The sequence below is a fragment of the Octopus sinensis genome, unplaced genomic scaffold (assembly GCF_006345805.1).
Source record: "Octopus sinensis unplaced genomic scaffold, ASM634580v1 Contig14726, whole genome shotgun sequence".
Classification (NCBI taxonomy): domain Eukaryota; kingdom Metazoa; phylum Mollusca; class Cephalopoda; order Octopoda; family Octopodidae; genus Octopus; species Octopus sinensis.
Window position 1 is genome coordinate 1 of NW_021833331.1, and position 9,981 is coordinate 9,981.

The 9,981-nt window shown below is 38.5% G+C and overlaps 1 pseudogene; it reads left to right on the plus strand.

Annotated features, from left to right (window-relative positions):
• Positions 1–8,572: 8,572 nt before the first annotated feature.
• On the plus strand, positions 8,573–8,691 carry LOC115230176 (annotated as a pseudogene).
• Positions 8,692–9,981: the final 1,290 nt, after the last annotated feature.

A 9,981-nucleotide genomic window follows, 5' to 3' on the forward strand; every position in this document is an offset into this window, starting at 1 on the left:
TGAAGTTCCGATTGACAATGAAGCAAAGCAAGGCGATATTCTGCCCCCCCCCCAATCTTTTCTATATAATCTTTAGTTGTTCTGCTTACCCATGTATTCGACAACTGTGCTAAGGGCATCTTCCTGCAGTTCTGAACTACTGGAAAGTTCTTCAATTTGAGAAGGTTCAACTTCAAATCAGAAACGTTTGAAATATTGATCAAGGAACTTCTATGTGCTCGCACCACTGATGACATGCAACGCATTTTGGATCGCGTCGATGCTCCATGTGTGGCCTTTGGTCTTAAAATAAGTCTAAAACCGCTGCCACCCCCAAAAACCAGGTAGTGTGCACACCTGTACCAGGCAGACTGTATGTCGAAGCAGATATCGTAGAATGCTGTACTGGTTTGGGTGCAGTTGACATTTTTGTTTACCTAGGCAGCTTGTTATCGTGAGATAATTCCCTACACGCAGAAATACATCTAGGTATTCAGAAAGCACATGTAGCATTCGGGAAGCTTAAAAAGAGAGACTGGGCAGATCCCAGCATCACCATCATGATTAAGCTGAGCTTTTACAGGTCTTGCTTACTAATGGCTCTGTTGTATTCTTCTGATACTTGGACCGTACACCGTAGGCATCTTAAGCTGCTTGAGCACTTTCATAGAAAAATGTTTGAGACACATACTCAACATCAAGTGGCAAAATAAAAAGCCTGACACAGAAATCCTTGCAATGGTGGGATGCGCAAACATCCAGTCACTCGTCATATCTATTCAGATGCGTTGGATAGGCCATTTTGTGCGTATGGAAGATAATAAGCTCAGCATAGATTCTTTTATGGTGAGCTGTGCTCTGGGAAACGCCCTCAGTACAAGCCGCAAAAAAGTAGAAAGACTGCATAAAAGGCAACTTGAAGAAACTGGAAATCAATGTAAAGAGCCGGGAAGGTCTAGCTTTGGAAGGGGCCGAGTGGAAGAAGCATGTAAAGGAAGGTTGTAAAACTTTTGAAGAGGATCGCTTTCGACACGAACGCTTGAAAACGCTGGCTTCGGAGGGGCTGTGATCAGAATCTTAGTACAAAGACTGCATAAAAGGCAACCTGAAGAAACTGGAGATCAATGTAAAGAGCCGGGAAGGACTAGCTTTGGAAAGGGCCGAGTGGAAGAAACAAGATCGTAAAACTTTTGAAGAGGATCGCTTTCGACACGAACGCCTGAAAACGCTGGCTTCGGAGAGGCTGTCAGCAGAACCTTAGTAAGAACTAGTGCTGGCGGTGGGAAACGTGTGGCCGTGTACTCATTTCTTAAAGCTGGGTATGTCAACCATCTGAAGTACCATGAAAGATCAAATGTTTGCAGTGTCCGTCCTCCTAGACCAGGTGATAAGATGCGTGTAATGTGTGAAAAGCTTGTAAGTTGATTTCGGGACCGAAGAGACGTATGACGATTCACAAGGGTCACATCTCACAAAGGGATGAGATCAACCCAGTAGAAGTTACAGTTTTTTTCTGTCACCAATGCTTCAAACCATGTAGATCTGTAGTGGGACGGAGAGGTCATTGGCGGAAGGGCAGAAGTGTTATTAACAACGAGGAAGCTCAGATAGACACCAATCGTCAGTGAAAACGGAGCAATATATACGTGCACCCCCACACACATCATTCTTCCTTTCTTTCTTTCTTTCTTTCTTTCTTTCTTTCTTTCTTTCTTTCTTTCTCCCCCTCTCTTTCTATTTATCTTTTTATCTCTCTTTACTCTTTACTCTTTTACTCTTTTACTTGTTTCAGTCATTTGACTGCGGCCATGCTGGAGCACCGCCTTTAGTCGAGCAAATCGACCCCAGAACTTATTCTTTGTAAGCCTAGTACTTATTCTATCGGACACTTTTGCCGAACCGCTAAGTAACGGGGACGCAAACACACCAGTATCGGTTGTCAAGCGATGTTGGGGTGACAAACACATCACACAAACACACACACACACACATATATACGTATACATATATATACGACGGGTTTCTTACAGTTTCCGTCTACCAAATCCACTTACAGTCCTTTTTTCCCTTAAGTCTGGTATTTACTTTATCGGTTCATTTCACCGAAACGCAAATTTACGGGGAATGCAAACAAACCAACACCGATTGTCAAGCGGTTTTTTTTTTTTTTTTAATCTCAGACTATTCCTCAGTATCTTGCCTTCTAACAGTGTGCATACATTTAGCATGATCCACTAATGTTGATTTAACGCTGTTTCACTTGCATGGAGTGACAACGCCTGACTGGTTTCGTACTTATTAATTCTCATCGGGGATCATTGACTTCACTTCTTGCAATTCGTACATCATTCATCACACTCAGTATTGCGTTCGCATTTGATGGAGACTGTTTTACGCTCACTATGCGGGGCATTCAGAAATTTCCATCATGATATCTATAGGCGCAGGAGTGGCTGTGTGGTAAGTAGCTTACTTACCAGCCACATGGTTCCGGGTTCAGTCCCATTGCGCGGCACCTTGAGCAAGAGTCTTCTACTATAGCCTTGGGTCGACCAAAGCCTTGTGGGTGGATTTGGTAGACAGAAACCGAAAGAAGCCCGTCGTATATATATATATATATATATATATGTGTGTGTGTGTGTGTGTGTGTGTGTGTGTGTGTGTGTGTGTGTGTGTGTGTGTGTGTATGTGTGTGTGTGTATGTTTGTGTGTCTGTGTTTGTTCCCCCAACATCGCTTGACAACCGATGCTGGTGTGTTTACGTCCCCGTAATTTAGTAGTTCGGCAAAAGAGACCGACAGAATAAGTACTAGGTTTACAAAGAATAAGTCCTGGGGTCGATTTGTTCGACTAAAGGCGGTGCTCCAGCATGGTCGCAGTCAAATGACTGAAGCAAATAAAAGAATAAAAGAATATCTGCTCATCAGTCAACATTATATATTTCTAGAGAAGATCATTGATACCACTCAATATTATTGAACTTTACCTAATATTATTAACCAACATTAAACATTACTGACCAATAATATAGTCAATATTACTGATAGTCATAAGGCGGCCTTGCATAAATGCTTAGCGACATTTCATCCGTCTTTGTATTCTGAGTTCAAGTTCCATCGAGGTCGAATTTGCCTTTCATCCTTACGGGGTCGATAAAATAAGTACCATTTGAGCACTGGGAGGTCGATGTAATCAACCTAACACCCCTCCCCCGAAATTTCTGCCCTTGTTATAAAATTTGAGCCCGTTATTATTGATAGTCAGTCAATATATTTTATCATCAGTCAAAATTAATGATCGCTAATCGATAATGAATCAGTAATGAATACTTTTGATCACCAATAAACATTATTACCCATCAGCCATCAACAATTATGATTGTCATTACTGATCGTCATTCAACCAAAGTGATCATCAGCCTGCATTATTGATCACCAGTCAACACAATTGATCACTATTCAAAATTATTGGCTGTCAGTTATCTTCACTAATAACTCGTTACAATTACTGAAAATCGTTAAGATCAGCCAGTATTAATCATTAATCATCTATCAATATGACTGAGTGTCAGTCAACGTTATTATTAGTCAGCGTTATTTCTCTCCTGTCAACACTATTGACTACCAGCCACCATTAATCGCCATCACTCAACATTATATACTACAAGTCATCATTAATGATCATTAGTTATTATCTGATGATTAATAGTGTTGACTGAAGGTCAATAATTTTGGCTCGTGATTTATAATGATGACTAATGACTACAAATGTTGATTAATGATTAATAATGTTCACTGCATATTCATAATCATGACTAATGATTAACAATGTTGGCTGGTAATCGATAATTTGACTGATTTTCAATTATGGTGATTGATGATCAATAGACCCTTCAAGGCGGTGCTCCAGCGTGGTCACAGTCAAATAACTGAAACAGGTAAGGGATAAAAGATTAATAGTGACCACTGAGCATTTTCGACAATCAGTTAGTATCGTTAATCCTCATGAAACATTAGTCACGAGCTAAAGAGAGGTGGACTGGCAGAACCATTAGAGCGTCGGAAAAAAAATTCCTTTCGACACTCATTTCGGTTCTTTACGCTCTCAGTTGAAGTTCCACTGAGGTCAACGTTGTCTTTCAGCCCTCCGGGGTCGATTAAAATGAAGTACCAGCCAAGTACAGGAGTCGATTGTATCGACTAAACGCCTCCTTTCAAAGTTGCTACATTTTTACCTAAATTAAAAACAATTGTTAATCACAAGTCAAGATTATTGATCACGACAGATCAATACTAAACATTTTAAAATACCAGTGAACGCTATTGAGCATCAGTCACAATTATTAATCAACAGTCAGCACTATTGATCATAAGTCAATATCATTGATTACGAATAATAAACATTATTGGTCTCTACTCAGTATTATTGGTTGCCTGATATTATTGTTCGTCTTCGCGTTCTGAGTTCAAATTCCGACGAGGTCGACTTTGCTTTTTATCCTTGCGAGGTCGACAAAATAAGTACCAGTTGAGCACTGGGGTTGATGTAAACGGTGAGCACCCTCCTGCAAAATTTCAGGTCTTGTATTTTTAGTAGAAGCATTATTATTCACTGCTAGATAACTTATTGAACACCAGTTGATATTATGGATTATATATATATATATATATATATATATATATATATATATATATTATATATATATATATATATATATATATATATATATATATATGGGTGGTTAATTCGCAATTTTACAACCTAAATGCAGAAATATAGACGTCACTAAAGTGTACTTTTAGGTTGTAAAATTGCGAATAAGCCACCCATATTGTTTATAATTTTCACTTTTACCGTTTATGAAATCAGCGTATGATTTCAACGGAAACCTTATACACTGACAAAGCGAGCTGAGTTTTGCACTAGGCGCATTAAATACGAGCATTAAAATACAGAAGCATTAAAGTACGAAGTCATCGATGCTCTGGCTGTGTCCGCTGCTGTAGGGAGCTTGCCCACCCCCACTGTCAGCCATTCAGATAGTGCTTTCCGTGGCTATTGAGTTGTTTTTACTCCTATTCATAGCAATAATGGTGCTGAATAGTACTATATATATATATATATATATATCACGTGATCACGTGACCGACCAGACCATCAGATGTTGTTACACATCGCTGGTCACAATGCGTTCGCATTGTTTTAGCCTTTGAATGACGCCACCCCGCTGGCTAAGCGAGCAGGCCAACAGAAGAAGGAGTGGGAGAAAGAGTGGTGAAAGAGTACAGCAGGGATCACCCCCCCCCTGCCGGAGCGTCGTGGTGGTTTTTTTAGGTGTTTTCGCTCAATAAACACTCACAACGCCGGTCTGGGAATCGAAACCGCGATCCTACGACCGCGAGTTCGTCTGCCCTACCACTGGCCATATATATATATATATATATATATATATATATATATATATAATATATATATATATATATATATAATATATAATATATATAGATATATATATATATATATACAGCAATCCTGCCAAAATGACCCAAGATTTGTGGATGAAAATGGCATTTAAAAAGCTTTCATTGCCGAGCCAGTCACCAGATATGAACCCTATTGAATACCTCTGGGACATAATGGACAGGACATTTCATTAAATGAACAAAAAAGCATCTACAAAGCCAGATCTTTTGAGATTTACTGCATGAAACTTGGCAAGAAATTCTTCAAGAGAATATTCGTCATCTGATCAGTAGCATGCCTAATAGGGCCTTGCATTGAAAAATGCAAAGGGCACGTCTACTAAGTATTAAATGTCCACATTACAATAATAAATATATAATTTGAATGTATAATTTCAGATTTAAATAAATGTTAATGATTATAAGAGTGTCTATTTACTTCTGTCATGCCTGTGTATATGATATGGGTGGCTATATTCCAAGATTGACGTCTATATATATATATATTACGGCTTCTCTTGTCGATTTCGATGTTTAAAGGTCTTGTTCGATCAGCGGAGCAAACCATTCATTAAATTATCGTGCAAAGTGACTGATAGTGCTTTGGACACGTCTACCATCAACGTAAATCAACGTAGAATCAGCATGACACACCCTGAAACAGCGTGATATTGCTGGACTTTTGAATAAGAGGCAAGTCCACCCGATGGGCAAAGAAGACATGAGCAAAAAAACGGAAATAAGAAAATACATCCTCTGCGAAAGCCATGATTTTGTCGCGGTTCTTCCATCAAACACCTACAAAACAACAGAAAAATCTAAAGAACTAAAAAACTCTTAGGGCCAAACAAAACCCCAAACATACCCCTTAAAACACTTATGACCCGATGGAATCACTGTATTCACCAACATTGGCAATTACTGGTACCAAGGCTGTTATATTCTAAGAAGCTCGAACCTGGGCGAAATCGTAAGAAATTTAAAGTCCTCTAAAGACCCAAATGAAGTAACATCATATTGAACTATTACTCCTCTATGCATTCTGTTTGCTAGCATTATCGATTAGCTGTCAATATTGATTTAAAATTTTGTCACAGGGTTGGCAATTCTGGGGAAGGAGGTAAGTCGATCACGTCGGCCCCAGTACGCAACTGATACTTATTTTATCGACCCTGAAAGGATGAAGGGCAAAGTCGACCTTGCCGAAATTTGAACTCAGAACGTGAATACGGATGGTATGTCGCTAAACATTTTGCCCGGCGTGTTAACGATTCTGTCAGCTTACTGCCTTAGTTGTCGACATTATTGTTGATGATCTTTTAATATTATTGATATTCAGTCTCCATTATCGATTACATGTGAACATTGTTGATCATCAGTAAACATCACCAATCATTAGTCAGCATTATTGATCACTATTCAATATCATTGGTTTCCAGTTCACATATTAACGATCATTGAATATTATTGATGCTTAGTGTTCATTACTAATTACATGTCAACAGTATTAATCTTTTGTTAAACTTATCAAACATTAGTCAACATTATTGATGACTATTCTGTATTATCAATCATTAGTCAACATTATTAATTAATTACCATTCAATATTATTGATACTCAGTGAACATTACTGATTACAAGCAATACATTATTAATCATCAGTCAACGTTGTCAATCATTAATCAACATTATTAATTATCATTCAGAACTATTGATACTCAGTGACCATTCTTGATTACGCGTCAAACAGTATTAATCATCAGTCAACATTATCACTCATTATTCAACATTATCGATGACCATTCAATATTATTGATAACCAATCCATATTGTTAATGACGATTCAATATTATTGATATTCAGTCATCATTATTGATTACTAGTCCATATTATTATAACCATCAGTCAACATTATAGACCACCAATCCATCATCGATAATTAATGAACATTATACTTCATCAGTTAACATCATTAACCACCAGTTAACACCATCCATCACTAATTAACATTATTAATCAACAGTCAACATTATTGATTATCAGACGATATAATTGATCAGCAGTAAACGTTATTAATAAAATCTCAACAGTATTGATTATTAGTCGGTATTATTAATCACCATTCAAGATCATCGATCATTATTGAACCTTATTAATTACCACTATTGATAGTAAGTTACGATTATTAATCAACAGACAACATTATTGATCAGCAGTAAACAATATTGATTGACCACCAGTCACCACTGACCATCAAGTGATCATTAGTTAATACCATCTCTCATTAATCACCATTATTAGTCACAAATCGAAAGGTGGCGAGCTGGAAGGGCAGACAGTTAGAGTGTCGGACAAAATGTTAGCTGGTATTTCTTTCGGTTCATTACGCTCGGAGTTCAAAATCAACTGAAGTCGACTTTGTCTTTCATCCTCTCGGGATCGATAAAATAAGTACCGATTGAGCACTGAAGTCGATAGAATAGACTATCCCGCACCCCCAAAGCCGTTGGCCTGGAGCCAAAATTTGAAACCATTATTAGTCACAAATCAATTTTACTGATTACCAGTCAATATTATTGATCAACATAATTGATCTCGCCAATTAAAATTATCGATTATCCATTTTCAGTATTGTTAAAAAATATTGATCTTCGGCCAACACTATTGATCTGCAGACAAAATCACCTGACATGATCCGAATGGCATTTACAAATCATCGATAATTTCTTAATTGATCATCGATCAGCATAAAGTTTCGTGTTACCATCATACAATGTTGACTGTCTGCATAACAACCATGTCACCATAGCAACCATATCATCAATGTTGACTGCCACCAGAGCAACCGCGTCACCAATGTACAATGTTGACTGTCGCCATAGCAACAATGACACCAATGTTGATTGTCGCCATAGCAACAATGTCACCAGTGTTGACTATCACTATAGCAACCATGTTACCAATGCTGCAATGTTGACAGTTACCATAGCAACCTTGTCACTGGTGTACAATAATCTGAACGGCCGTCATTTTCACTGATCCATCGACAAACAAGATACAGCAACAAAGACATATCACAAACATAACCTTTATGCTACAGTTTTATGTTTGTGTGTGTGTGTGTGTGTGTGTGTGTGTATACATCACGTTGAAAGTACCGGTTCTCGTCCGATCACCGAAGTTAAGCAACGTCGAGCCTAGTTAGTACTTAGATTGGTCACCGCTTGGGAAACATAGGTACTGTAAGCGTCACATATTTTATAGGCGTAGGAGTAGCTGTGTGGTAAGTAGCTTCCTTACCAACCACATGGTTCCAGGTTCTGCTATAGCGTCTTCTACTATAGCCTCGGGTCGACCAAACCTTGTGAGTGGATTTGGTAGACGGAAATTGAAAGAAGCCCATCGTATATATATATATATATATGTGTGTGTGTGTGAGTGTGGAGGGGTTTTTGTGCTTGTGTTTGTCCCCCCAACATCGCTTGACAACCGATGGTGGTGTGTTTACGTCCCTGTAACATAGCGGTTCGGCAAAAGAGATCGATAGAATAAGTACTAGGCTTACAAAGAATAAGTCCTGGGGTCGATATGCTCGACTAAAGACGGTGCTCCAGCATGGCCGCAGCCAAATGACGGAAACAAGTAAAAGAGTAAAGAGTGTGACAAGGTAGAAAATTGAAGTTGACCAGCTGACTACATTACAAAGTGAAGCAAGTGTACCTGAGTGCGCGCGCATAATATATATATATATATATATATATATATATATATACATATATAATGTGAAGGTGCATGGTTCACAATCAGCTCACAATCGAGCTCACAATCACGGAGTAGTGCGTTCGATTTCTGGACCGCGCTGCGTGTTGTGTTCTTGAGCAAGACACTTTATTTCACGTTGCTCCAGTTCATTCAGCTTTAGAAACGAGTTGCGATGTCACTGTAATGAAATCGTAGCCACGACTGATCCTTTTGAAAGACATTGTCCAGTCGTTTACGATTGTCCCGTGTTCTTATTACATTTTGATGAATTTTTTATAGGCAAAAACCTATCAGTTTATTCCACAGTATTTTGTAGTATCGCTTTCTGCAATCAACGATGTCTTATAACTGTTTTTTTTTTTTAAATCACATCTCGTACTATCACAATTTTCGGCAAAGATAATTGAGATGGAATTTTACAAATGATAGTCCTTTTTTTTTTACGTGACTAGGTCTGGAGGAAATGGACGCGCCCAGTACCTTTAGAGGTACTTGATACAGTTCGTGTTTCTCTTGAATAGCTGAATGTTGATGTCTGCAAAGAAAAAAAGACATAAATAAATAAAAACATGATTTTGGAAGGAATTCCAGAGGGTTGATATTTGTGACGGAAGGATTGGTTATGATGATTAGTGCAGTTGACTGAATTGCTGGTGTGGGCATAATAAGGTTGACGAGCGGAGAAGGGACGAGCCAGTGTTGGAGACCTGCGTGTGGTGGTATGGGATTACTCTCTTTTACTTGTTTCAGTCATTTGACTGCGGTCATGCTGGAGCA